Source organism: Rousettus aegyptiacus, unplaced genomic scaffold (genome assembly GCF_014176215.1).
Source record: "Rousettus aegyptiacus isolate mRouAeg1 unplaced genomic scaffold, mRouAeg1.p scaffold_m13_p_5, whole genome shotgun sequence".
Lineage (NCBI taxonomy): Eukaryota > Metazoa > Chordata > Mammalia > Chiroptera > Pteropodidae > Rousettus > Rousettus aegyptiacus.
The window spans coordinates 25,204,896-25,219,502 of record NW_023416308.1 but is presented as its reverse complement, the minus strand read 5'-3'; the positions used below and the strand labels follow the sequence as shown (position 1 = coordinate 25,219,502).

Below are 14,607 nucleotides of genomic sequence, written 5' to 3'. Positions count from 1 at the left end.
ACACCTGCAAATCACCATGAGCCCTCCTTGCCTTGCATGTCCTGGTTCCTCATGATCACCACATTCCTCTGGCTGAGTGGCTGCCTGCTTTCTAATCTCACCAAGTCAGAAGTGACTGGAATGTGTCCAGGAAGTGGATGGGTTCCATTTTACACATCAAGAGTTTAAGGGGTCAGTGGAAAACTCAGGAACATGTATCCAACTGGCAGATGAACAGAGAGGCCTCCAAGTCCAAGAAAGTCCTAAGATCTGAGGAAAATGATGGGATCATCAGCTTTAGATGCTATGTACACACTCAGAATCTCCTGAAAGCTTACAGACTTGAGACTGAAAGCTGGAGACGAAGAAATCAGTTGTCCAATGAGAAGAGAAGGGGATAGAGGTGGATGAATCATAGACACTAGAGGCTATGAAAATAAAAAGTGGGTAAAAGTCTCCCTCAAAAATGATTCATGGTTAATTCATGGGCATCAGTACCTGTTTTCTGTGAAAAGTTCCAGGTTATTGATAGCAAAGTTTCAATGGAGAAGTGGCACGTTGAAGGATTATCGGACCATGGCAGGAGGAAGTAGTGAGTATGGGCAATTCTTCCAAGAAATTTGGGAAGAATAGAGGGAGTGAAATAGTAATCTCCTAAAGAACAGTGAGTTTAATGTTTTTCAGCAAAGAAAGATTTATTTCTTCTCAGGTTTCAAAGTTGTTTAATATAAAAATCTTCTCATTAACACTGTAGCAATGCATATTTCCATAACTTTTTCCTCTTCTATATATATTATTTTATTCTCTTTTTGTTCACTTCTTTTTCTTTCTATCTCTTTTCTTAGTATTTTCTTTCTTTTCTTTTCTTGTTTGCTATGGGAAAACAAAAATTATGATTTGTATTTTTTATTACTTATTGACTATTTCCCATTCACAATTTAAAATATGCTAAATGGAACATTTTACATTTCTCTTGGGAAAACTAAAAAATAAATTATATTCATTTTCTGATGCATTTATTTAGGTTAAAATTTTTCAAAATCATTAGGAGAGTCTTATAAAAAACTACTCTTTTTAGAATATCAAATTTAAGTACTTTTTATCGATTTCACCTCTGAATTTGAGCTGAGATAGGAGATAAAATAAAGGTTGGATTAACCATTGTGAAGCATAGTGTAAGCCAGTTACTTGTTATTAAATAATAAAATATCATCAAAAACCCAATTGTGATCAAGCCAACAAAACCGAATTCAAATATTCTGTTACATATTAGATTGGGTGTGCTTATTATGTCTGATTACCAGAAAAGACTAGAGATGGGTCACAGTGACAGAGGTAAGACCAATGAGAGGACTTTTTATTATTTTTGAAAATGGATTTTATCACCTCATACCCATTAGGATTTGTAATATAAAAAGAAACCCTGAATACAAAAGTGTTGGCAAAGATGTGAGTATAGGGTATAATAGTGCACGGATCCTGGTCTGGATCTCCCTGCTTAAATACCTGCTATTAATTATTACAGTCTCTGTAAGAATTACTATAAAAATCAGAGCAGAAATTAATGAAATAGAGAATAAAAAGATAATAGAAAAAATTAATCAAGTGAAGAGCTGAAAAGGTAAACAAAATGGACAAAATCCTAGCTAGACTCACTGAAGATAAAAGATGACTCAAATAAGTAAAATCAGAAACAAAAGAAGTTACAATGGACGCCAAAGAAATACAAAGGATTAGAAAAGAAAACCACAAAAGACCCTAATTAGCCAAAGCAACCCTAAGAAAAAAGAACAAAGCCAGAAATTTCACACTCCCTGACTTCAAACTATACTACAATGCTACAGTAAATAAAACAGTATGATATCGACAGAAAAATAGGCACACAGACAAATGGAACAAAACGTGAGCCCAGAAATATATCCACGCTTATAGGAGTCAAAAACATGCAATGAAGAAAAGACAGTCTCTTCAATAAATGGTGTTGGGAAATTTGGACAGCGATATGCAAAAGAATAAACCTAGACCACTATTTTACACCATATACAAAAATTAACTCAGAAAAAATTGAGGACTTCAACGGAAGACTTGAGACAAAAAATTTCTAGTGATCATGGTTAAACAACATTGTAAATGTAATTAATATCGCTAAATTGTACACGTGAAAGTGGTTAAAATGGTAAATTTTGTCACTTATTTTTTCCACGATTTAAAAAATAACTGGCATCGTCTTGGTTTTTCTTATTGCAACATAGAATCTACTTCGATTTAGGACTTAAATTAGAATAGGATTGTGAATTATAAGGTAATTATAATTACCTGCCAGTTTCTGGCAGTTTCTACCTGCCAGTCACTACGTACAGTGGTACGTTTCATCATTGAGTCTTCACTAGAGCCATGTGAAGAAGTTTTTATCAGTCCAGTTTGCAGAGGAGAAAATGGAAACTCAAAACGCTTAGAGAATATTACCAAAGTCTTGTTGTTAAGTGCTAAGCTGCAATTAGAGCCCAGGTCCATCTGGGTCTGAAGCCTGTGCCCTATTCTGCTTCTGATTTTCTTGTGGCTGAATCGTTCTACATCATCTGATGGGACCCTGGGCAGTATCAGGCAAGGAGTCCATCAAGCTGAGACAGCCTTATAAGTAGAGAGCACTGGATTGTAACCTTTTATCTTGGTTTAGCTTATCCCAGTGATATAATAACTGTGTGACATTGGTTACATGATTTCACCTAAGTTTCAGATTCCTCTTCTGTGAATAGAACTACCATACAAATTACAGGACATAAATCTGCCTAGCAAGTAGAAAGGGGAGCAACAGTTTCCATTCATTGAGGTACGACTGTGTTCCAGCCTCTGTGTCAGTGAGTTCATTACATATTTCATCTCTTTTCATCATCACATCGTAAAGTACAGAAGATACTTAGAATCACAGCAGTTAAGTGTCCGCACAGAGTCTTGCAGCCAGCAAGGGTCAGAGCCCTGCCTCTTATCTGGATCTGTCTGAGCCAAAGCTTGTGCTCTCCACTGAGTCTCCTATTCAGTAGACCACACATTCAAGAGGACAGAGGGCTGAGTTAGACAGGGGAGAGCTTGTCAGCAGAGTTCTAGGCAGAATGGGGAAAGGAGACCTGGGCACAGTTGAGAGTCAAGGGCCATTTTTTTTTCCTCTGCTTGAGGTTTATTAAGTACAAGGATGCACATATTGGTCTTTTTTTTTTTTTTTTTTAGCTCCTCCTTTGCCTTTCTTTCTACTCAGCTAATGTTTTTGCTTGCTCTCCTCTGAGAGTCCTCAGCTGATTTTGCTAACTTATCTTCTCTTCACTATGAGCCAAAGACTAAAACAATCTTCCCTGGAGCTGAAGGTGGGTTCATTTCAGAAGGCCCTCAAGGGTCCTACTGAGGCAAATTACTCCGTTTCAGGCAGCTCAGGCCACTGTGGAGCAGAGAAACTGGGGATGCCAAGGGATGCCAAGTAGTTAGGGGAAGAGAGGAGGAGGAGGGCTGCGCTTCAGCTGTAGGGACTGAGGCCAGGACCCAGGACTTTCCAGGCTTCCCTCATCCAGCCTCCATGGACCCTCCCTGAAGAGTCCAGATCTATCAAGGAACTTGGTTTTAGGTATCATGGGGTTACCAGGTAGCTCTCGCTTTTCCTTATTTTTAGGCTCAGCTGGCAGCGGTGGCTTCTGAAGGGGACACTGAAATGCCATTCTACTGTTGCAAGAGCTAGGCAAGGTTGTTTCAGAGAAAAGACCTAGGTACCAGTGGGGAAAAGGGAGAAGGATATCTCTTCCGAGTTACTTACTAAGACCTGAGTCTTAGTTGAGAGAAAAGGTGATATGGTTCTCTAACGTTCCCAGGTATAAGCCCCCATGATTCTTTATCACCTTTTCCCCTCACACCATTCCAGGAGCTAGAATTTGGTGAAGACACTGGACAGCAGGTACCATAGGGTCACCAGGAAGAATTCTTGCGTGGAGAGGGATTTGGCAGCAGCCAAGATCTCATAGGCCTGGACTCAAGAAATGCCATCCCTGCAGCTTCCTCACTTTCTGATCAGGACTTTAGAATATTACTCTCTGATCCCATCACACTTCCCTCTTTGTTCCTGCCCTGAGACTCGCCCTCTGTGGAAGAGCAGCACAAAACCAGGAGGGCTCCTGGGAGCAGGAGGAAAAGGATCCAGTCCATGTATGTTAGGAAAAGGATGATGAAGCAGGCAATCAAGCTCCAGACAGGGTCCAGTAATTGTGCACTACACGGGGTGTGGGACGGAGATAAAGCTGCGGTTTCCTCCCATTCTCCTGCTCTGTGAGTTTGTCCTGGGCTGTAAAAGGTGCATTTCATTTAGCTGTATTGGGAGGCCCTGTCTCTACGAGAGTGGGTGTGCTGCTTCCTCTCTCCATTCCACAGCCAGCACAGGGCCTCAACCAAGAAGTGTGCATAGGAAAGAGGTCACTGGAGGAAGAGGAGACAGAAATTACCTCATCCCAGAGAAGGCAGGGGATCTAAGTGAAGCAGAGATGGCGCCACCTTCATATTCTCTGCTTATTCAACTTAGTATGTGTGATGCTACCAACTAGCCCACTGAGCCCTGGAACAGGCTTTGCCTCACAGGCATATACAATGCACGGCACATCCACATGTTGTGTTGGATTCCTTGAATTGGTCAAATTGTGTAACACTGGTCTAGTAAAAGGAAAGACCATTCAGGTGAAGGTAAACAAATAGCTCACCTCAGACTTTCAGTATGTCTGATAAGAATGCAGTTGCAGACTACAAATTCAGTTATCATTCAAAAGCACATCCAACACAAGAGACTCAAGATGTAGCCATATCATACTGTGTCTCAACTGGTGAGTCATTCATAAGATAGAGAATTTAAGAAGAATATACTCATCAGTCTACAGCGGGGAGAAATTAGAGGCAGGGAAAATAAAGGGAGAGAATTGACATTCTATTTTGCAATTACATTTTATCCATGCAAACAGACAAAGAGATTATATGTTAGGAAAACCGTGGCACCTATTCAAAGGGAAGGCAGCTTAAAGATTGCTTACACCCCTACATGTTTTTTTTCTTTATCTTCCTCGCTCTCCCTTCTGACTGCTCATTAAGTTCACTTGTTCTTCTTTCCCATGTCTTTTAACTAAGTTATATTTGGACCACGTCTATGGACACAACAACACCTAAGCCTCAACCTCTTTAGCATGGCTGCTATAGGTACTTTTTCTGGTCTTCTAGTTAGATTCCTTGCTCCATTTTCAAGTATTTCCATCTTTATGCAGATGAATTTAAAACATTTATCTTTGTCCAAGAAGCCTATTCTGAGGTTCACTGCTACAGAACCCAATCCTTTCAGATACTTTCATAGTACAGTCCATCCATCTAAACAGACTAAAATCTATTTGGAGGAGGAATCGATCACCATCGACTAGAATAAGAGAACAATTAATTTATGGAGGGGTACAATGCCAGGAACTGTAGGACTTGGTTAAGCAGAATCAAGATCAATGGCATTCTTTTTCTTATTTCCAATAACTCTGTTAATAAAAGAGTTTGAAACTATAAATGGTCAATTGCACAATTATATTTTTAAAAATCTTCTAGAACCTTTGAGTATCTTAAGAAAATTGAATAATAATTTCCACAAGGAGGAATGGAATACTTCTAGAAACAATAAATTTATTCCTTTACCTTATTATTTATTTTAACATTTTCATCGTTAGTAAAGCAATGTTACATATCATATATTAACTATACCATTTGCTATTTTTTCTAACTTGTTTTTTTGACATTCATGTGCTTTTATGTTAAAATTCTTTTTTATTTTTAGGGAGATATTTTGATAACTGATTATGTTATATTAAAACATACATTTTTACTTAAAATGTGTTCATGCCCTGAAACTTAGAAAAAGAATTAAAGTACTCTAAATATATATATATATATACACACACACACACACACACATGCACCCCTAATATATAAATTCTATCAGGAGGGCTACCTGATAACCCCATGGTGATCGAGATAAAATTGTAAGCTAATAGATAGCTATGTTTCTTTCCTAACATTCTTTTATCACGTCCCTGTCCACCCGGTTTTGCAAATAAACAGCAAGTCAATAATAGTCTTTAATGAGAGAAAGGTGTGTGGAAAGTCAGAGTTTGGAAGCTTTGTCACGCATCGAATACTTTTCTTATAATATCTTTATCTGGTTTCAGTATAAGGCTAATTTGGCTCCATAAAATGAGTTAGGATAAATTAATTCCTCTTCAGTTTTCTGGAAAAATTTTTCAAGCATAGTATTATTCCTTTCTGAAATATTCAAGAGTTCACTAGTGAAGGAACCTGGGATTTCCTCATAAGAAGGTTTTTTAACTACAAAGTCAATATCTTTAATAGATAAAAGTGTACTTGTTTCTTCTTGAGTATTCTTTGGTAGCTGAAGGCCTTAGGAACTGCCCATTGTTTGACATAATAAACATCGTATGAGTATGCTTATGTCAGGACATAAGATAATGAGTTCGTAGTGTTTCCAACAGAGTAGGTGCTTACAAAATTAATAGTCATTATTATTGAAGTCTTCTAAAGAGAAAAAGACCGTCTTTGACTAAGACAAAATAAATTATCTGGGTTAATTTCTCTCAAAAATCTATATTACAGTGGTGACGTCAGAAACTTGGCGGAGTGAGAGATGTCCCCAAATTTGTCCCCTTGAAACAACAATAAGCTGAATATCTAAAACTCAACAAAAAACACCCAACCTGCTCACAAGCACGTCTGAGTAAGGAATCTGAGCATAAGAGCGACCACAGGTCAGAACCACAGGATTCAGAGGCAGGAGGATGGACTGGAAGAAACAAAGAAGCTGCAGGAGGAGGGAGAGGGGAGAAGGTAAGGTACGTTCCCTGAACAGCCCTGCCTGGGAGAGCTGTGAGCTTCACACAGAGGCAGTGCTTGGGGATCAGGGCAGAAAGCAGAGAAGTGGGGATGGCAGAAAATTGGAAATGGCAGAGAAACAACAGTTGATTATCACCAGTCTCAGTTGCTACTCACAAAGCTAAGCCACAGCCCCCCTTTCCCAACCCGGGCGGCACCTCCCCACATATCCTCCAAGACCAGGGGAATCTGAGCAAATGTTACTGAAACTGTCACTAACACTGACAGGGACTGAGACCGAGGCTAGGAGCATGATTAAATATTTATGAGGAAAAAAAAAGCATTATTAATCCTTTATGTAAAGCAGGGATCCAACAGGCTTAGATGCCACCTACTGGAAACAAAAAGAAAAACACCTTCTTTGTAACAGGCTAAAGAGAGATCTTTATATAATAAATCTCCTTTCTGGAAAAAAAGCAGAGTACATTTTTATTAATGCTCAGCCAGAGAAATAGTCCATTAAACACCATGAGCAACCAAAGTGTAAAGGCAATTCAGAAGAAAGAGAAAAATCTCCAGAAAATTAGCTTTAAGATGTAGAAATATGTGATTTAAATGACAGAGCATTCAGGATGGTACTTCTGAAAACACTCAGTGGGACTCAAAATAATTCATATCAACAATTCCAGGAATTGAAAAAACACAGATTAGTAGAATGAGTTTTGTAACAAGGACATTAAAATCCTCAAAGGAACAAAATAGAATTTCTGGAGATAAAGAACACATTGCAAGAGTTGAAAAATAAAATAGAAAGCTTGGGAAATAGAGTCCACCAAATGGAGGAAAAGATCAATGATATCGAAGACAGAAAACTAGAACTAAATCAGAAGGAAGAAGAGAGAACCTAAAGACTGAAAAATAATGAAAGAAAAATAAAAGAACTAGCTGTTACCATGAGGAAAGGAAACATAAAAATGAAGAGCATTTTCAAAGAGGAGGAAAAGGCACATGGATTAGAAAGTATTTTTGAACAAATAGTTGATGAGAATTTTCCAAATCTAAGAAATGAACCGGAGAGTGTAATTCAAGATGTCAATAAAATACCCAATTATCTCAACCCAAAAAGGCCTTCTCTAAGACACATTATATTAAAATGATGAAAAATCAATGACAAAGACAGAATTCTCATGGCAGCCAGGGAAAAGAAGATGGTAACCCATAAAGGAAAACCCATTAAATTATCATCAGATTTCTCAGCACAAACATTACAAGCCAGAAAAAAGTGGAGTTAAATACTCGATCTATCAAATGAAAGGCATTACTAGCCAAGAATAATGTATCCAGCAAAGCTCTCTTTTAGATATGAAGGAGAAATAAAAACCTTTCCAGAGATACGAAAATTGAGAGAATTCTCCACTGTAAGGCCTCCATTATAGGAAATACTGAGTGGGTCAGCTCACCTAAAACAAAATGACAAAAAAATACATAACTATGAGTAAGGTGACTAGGAGGAGGATAGAAGCAGAGTAGTGCAACCCTTATTAAGAAAAGGGCATTATGAACTTAAGCAATAAGAAGAAATTTGCTATTACAAGATAGTAATGAACGTTCAGCACACATAGGGACAAACCGAGACAACGACAACAGAAAAGGGGAGATTCAAAGATTCGAATTCACAAAGGGGAATGGAGATAAGGCACATGCATAAGAAAATGGACTACTAAATATATAACTACCCTCTACATATACATAATGGTGACCACATGGCAAAAATACAGAACCGAAGCATATAACATAAAACAAGAAGGACCAGAGGGGAAGCCCACAAAACTCAACCAAAAAAACATGGACAAGGAAGCAATAGAAACACCGAGTTACCAGACAGCAAAACATAAAATGGCTACAGAAAGGCCTCACATTTCAATAATCACCCTAAATGTAAATGGATTAAACTCACCAATAAAAAGACACAGAGTTGCAGATTGGATCAAAAAACAAAACCCAACTTTATGTTGCCTCCAGGAGACATACCTCAGCTCCAAAGACAAATATAGATTCAAAGCAAAATGGCATTCAGAGAAAAGCAGGAATAGTAGTACTAATATCAAATGAAATAGACTGCAAAATGAACAAGGTAAAGAAAAATACTGAGGGACATTTCATAATGATAAAGGGAATCATACATCAAGAAGACATAACATTATTAATATCTATGCTCTCAATCAGGGAGCCCTGAAATATATAAAGCAATTACCAACAGTACTAAAGGGAGAAACAGACCAAAACACTATCATAGTAGGGGACCTAAATACTCCACTGTCAGATACGGACAGATCATCTAAACAGAAAATCAATAATGAAATAACATCCTTAAATGACATATTAGACCAACTGGACAAAATTGACATTTACAGACCCTTTCACCCCCAAACAGATGCTTATATATTCTTCTCTAGTGTATGTGGAACATTCTCAAGGATTAACCACATACTGGACCACAGAGATAGCCTCAACAAATATAAGAGGGCTGAGATCAAGAGATACATAGAAATTAATGATAGTACAACATATCAAAACTTTTGGGACATGGCAGAAGTAGTAATAAGAGGAAAACTCATATCGTTACAGGCCTATCTCAAAAAACAAGAAAGAGCCCAAATAAACAACCTAACACTTCATCTTTAAAAAAACTAGAAAAGGAAGAACAAATGAAGCCTGAAGTCAGCAGAAGGAAAGAAATAATCAAAATTAGAGCAGAATTAAATGAAATTAAAAAAAAATAGAAAAAAATAAATGTAACAAAGAGTTGGTTCTTTGAGAAGGTTAATAAAATTGACAAACCCCTGGCTAGACTTACTAAAGAAAAAAGAGAAAGGACACAAATAAACAAAAGAAGGGATGAAAGAGGGAAAATTACAACAGATACTGCAGAAATACAAAGGATCATACAAGAATACTATGAAAAAGTACATAACACCAAATTTAATAACTTAAAAGAAATAGACCAATGTTTAGAAAGATACAACCTTCCTAGACTGAATCAAGAACTGGAAAATCTAAATAAACCAATCAGCAGTCTGGAAATTGAAGCAATCATCAAAAACCCACCAAAAGATAAAAGTTCAGGATCACATGCCTTCACCAGTGAATTCTACCAAACATTCCAAGAATATTTAATACCTATTCACCTCAAACTCTTCCAACAAATCAAAGAGGAGGCAATACTTTTTAACTCATTTATGAGGCCAATATTACCCTGATAACAAAACCTGGTGAAGATAACATACAAAAAAGAAAACTAAAGACCAATATATCTCATGAACACAGATGAAAAATCTGATCGGCATTTTTAAGGATACAGAACAGAAAACTCATGAGATTTGTATGGAAACATAAAAGACCCAAAAAATGCAAAAATTCTAAATAAGATACTAGCAAACCGAATATAGCAACGTATTAAAAAGATGAAGCCTATGACCAAGTGGGCTTCATTCCAGGGACACAGGGATGGTTCAACATCATGCAAATCAATTAATGGGATACACCACATAAACAAATTAAAAAATAAAAATCATATAATCATATCAATAGATGTAGAAAAAGACTTCGACAAGATACAGCATCCATTTATGATCAAAATACTCAATAAAATTGGTATAGAAGGAAAGTACCTTAACATAATAAAGGCCATATATGACAAACCCTCAACCAACATTATACTTAATGGTGAAAACCTAAACACCTTCCCTCTAAGATCAGGAACAAGGCAAGACTACCACTATCACTAGTTATTCAGTATAACATCAGAGGTCCTAGCGAGTGCAATCGGGCAAGAGAAAGATATAAAAAGCATCCAAATAGGAAACAAAAAAGCAAACTGTCACTATTTGTGGATGACATGATTCTTAATATAGAAAACCCTAAAGACTCCACAAGGACACTACTAGAAACAATAAGCAAATACAGTAAAATTTCTGGATAAAAAGTCAATGTTCAAAAATCCATAGCATTCCTATAGTCTAATAATGAATTGTCAGAAAAAGAAGTGGAAAAAATAATTTATTTTGCAATTGCAACAAAAAGAATAAAATACTTAGGAATAAATCCAATAAAACATGTGAAGGACCTATGTAATGAAAACTATAAGATCCTATTAAAAGAAATTGAAGAAGATACAAAAAATGGAAAGATATTCAGCAATCCTGGGTTGGAAGAATCACCATAGTTAAAATGATCTTATTACCTAAAGCATTATACAGAGTTAATGCAATCCCGATCAAAATCCCATCGGCATTTTTAAAGAAACAGAACCAAAAAATCATCAGATTTGTATAGAGGCATAAAAGACCGTAAATTGCCAAAGCAATTCCGAGAAAACATAAGGAGGCTGGAGGCATCACTCTGCCCAACTTCAAATTATACTACAAGGCAACAGTAATCAAAACAGCAGGATATTGGCAGAAAAACAGATACATATATGAGTGAAACAGAATAGAGAGTCCAGAAGCAAACTCATGTTTATATGGGCAAATAATTTTCAATAAAATATCCAAAAACATACAGAGAAGAAAGGAAAGCCTCTTTAACAAATGTGCTTGGAAAACTAAAAAGCCATCTTCAAAAGAATGGAACTAGACTGCTGTCTACACCACACATCAAAATTAACTCAAAATGGATTAAGGACCTGAATGAATAAGGACCTGCATGATTAAGGACCAAAAACAATAAATTGCATAGAAGAGAACATATGGACTAAACTCATGGATCTTGTACTTAAAGAGGATTTTATGAATTTGACCTCAAAAGCAAGGGAAGTAAAAGCTAAAATCAAAGAATGGGACTACATCAAACGGAAATGCTTCTGCTCAGCAAAAGAAACCATTGACAAGGTAAAGAGACAACCATCCGAATGGGAAGAGATATTTGCAAGCAACACTTCTGATAAGGGTCGAATATCTAAATTATACAAAGAACTCAAACAACTCTATAACAACACAAAAACAAACGATCCAATCAAAAAATGGGCAGAGGACCTGAACAGATGCTTCTCCCAAGAAGACAGACAAATGGCCAACAAACATATGAAAGGATGCTCAACATCGCGAGATATTAGGGAAATGCAAATCAAAACCACAATGAGATACCACCTCATATTTGTTAGAGTAGCTGTTATCAACAGGACAAGTATTAACAAGTGTTGAAGAGGATGCGGAGAAAAAGGAACCCTCATACACTGCTGATGGGACTGCAGATTGGTACAGTATAGAGATTCTTCAAAAAACTAGGAATTGATCTACCATATGAACCTGCAATCTCTCTACTAGGTTTTTACCTGAAAAACTTGGAAACATATATGCGAGAAAATATTTGCACACCAATGTTCACAGCAGTATTATTCATAGTGGCGAGGAAATGGAAGCAACCAAAGTGACCTACAATAGGTGATTGGATAAAGAAGCAGTGGTACATATATACAACGGAACATTACTCAATCATAATAAGGGATGAAATATTGCCAGTTGTGGCAACATGGATTGACCTTAAGATAATCATGTTAAGGAAAATAAGCCAGACATAAAAAGCTGAAAACCACATGATATCACTTATATGTGGGATATAAACCTAAAACAACAAACAGGACAAACAAATAGAAACTCATGAACACGGACAATAGACCAGTGGTTATAGGAGAGTATTGGAGGGAGGTGAAAGAAGGGTGGTAGATGGAGTAAAAGGGGTTAGACATGTGGTTACAGAAAGAAACTATCGGCAGCGAACACACAATGCAATATATATATATGTCTTGCTGTTCGGGTGTACATCTGAAACGTACTGGATTTTGTTAACCAATGTCACCATAATAAAATAAATAAATAAATAAATACATTTGAGTAAATCAATCAATAAGTAAAAATAAAATGTGTTTTATAATGAACTGAGAGCTTAATACATACCGTCTCTTATAATCTACATAACAACCCTATGATATATGTTGTAGTATTATCTTTAATTTAAATATTTTTTAAAAATCAGGTTTGTCATAAACGTATAAATGGTCAAAGTGGCGAACTAATGGCAAGGCCAGAATTAGAGCCCAGATAATAGAACACAAAGCCTGTGCCCGTAGGTCTTGCCCGTATGGTGGCACCCAGTGGTGGTATGAACTGTGAGGAGTTTGTGGAATACCAAGAATTACTCACTGTAATGAGGATGATTGATGACAGAATAGTAGTACGTGAATTAAACATATGATTCCAACAGCTCCCATCGCAGGGAAAATTGATGCCAGCCAACCCTGTAAACAACTTTATGAGTCTTTGGTGGAGACTCATGCCAGTAGGTATAGAGTCATAAACAGTTGTACAGCTCAGACTTCATCAGTAGTTAAACACCTCCCAGAAGAAGAGAGAAGGATTTGGATGATTTAATGTTATTAAAACAACTCAGAAAGGAGCAGGCTAAGTTAAAATGGATGTAGTCAGAACTAAATGTTGAAGAAGTGGTAAATACGGGAGCTGGAAGACATTTAATGATGCTGCAAAATTCACTTCAAGCTTCCAAAGAATGAATAAAAAGATATTTTTTTTTTAAAAAAGTTCATCTCATAAGAGCTAAGCATGACAGACATTGACAAGAAGGGATTCCTGGGATGATTTCTGAGCCAACAGTCCAAGACCTTTGTTGATTTCAGCCCCGCTTAGCCAAGACCTCAAATATAAATAATTCTGATAATTGTAGAGATATCATCTGCTATTTTACACTGATTTTGTAAAAAAAAAGAAAGAGAAAGGAAGAAAGAAAGAAAGAAAGAAAGAAAGGAAGGAAGGAAGGAAGGAAGGAAGGAAGGAAGGAAGGAAGGAAGAAAGAAGAAAGAAAGAAAGAAAGAAAGAAAGAAAGAAAGAAAGAAAGAAAGAAAGAAAGAAAGAAAGAAAGAAAGAAAGAAAGAAAAGAAAGATGTTTCTTTTAAAAAGAATTTTCAAAAGCCTGCGCCTTTGATGCAGGACAAGATGAATCCTCCCAAGTGGGGACTCAAGTCTCGCACTGAAAGTCAGTGAAGGTCCTTGACTGTGTGCAGGAAAGAATTCAGGCATACACCAGAGTTAGAGACAAAGAAATGTTTATTAGAGGAGGAATAACACTCTACAGACAGAGATGTGTTCTCCTCTCAAAGACAGAGAATGAGAGAGACCAAGAGGGATTGAGAGGAATGGAGAGAGACCCTGAGTGTTCAGAGAATTCAGTTTATATGTCATTCTTAGTTTCTATAAATTACAGTTTAAAAACTTCCTTTACCTGTTTTCCTTTGATGGTATGGGTACGCAGCATGAAAGGCATGCTCGCGATTCCAGCCTTTGATCTATAGGTTCCCGTTGGTCTGGCTGCAGAGAATGAATGGTCCAGTTTATTTCGTATAGGGTACAACTTAAAGACTCTGTTTGCCTGTTTTCCTTTCACGGTATGAGTAAATAGTTTTTTAGTAATTCCGGCAAGAATCTTCCTTTTCCTGTAGATTTCCTGTGGTCTGGCAGGAACACATCACTGGCTCTGAATGTAGCTTGGTTTAACATTTAGTTTTCATGCCTCTTCCCTGTGTTACCCTTAGACCCCAACCCCTACTTCATATTACATGTATGGACATATGAAAAAGCAGGGCCCAATGCGTATGAACTGTCATCACGTTACATTATCACGATCATCATGAAGACTGCAAAAGAGGCACCAAGCTTTGGGAAAGCTCAGAAGTCCTAA

At 37.0% G+C, this 14,607-nt stretch overlaps 1 pseudogene; it reads left to right on the top strand.

Moving 5' to 3' along the window:
* Positions 1 to 12,996: 12,996 nt before the first annotated feature.
* On the top strand, positions 12,997 to 13,430 carry LOC107498933 (annotated as a pseudogene).
* Positions 13,431 to 14,607: the final 1,177 nt, after the last annotated feature.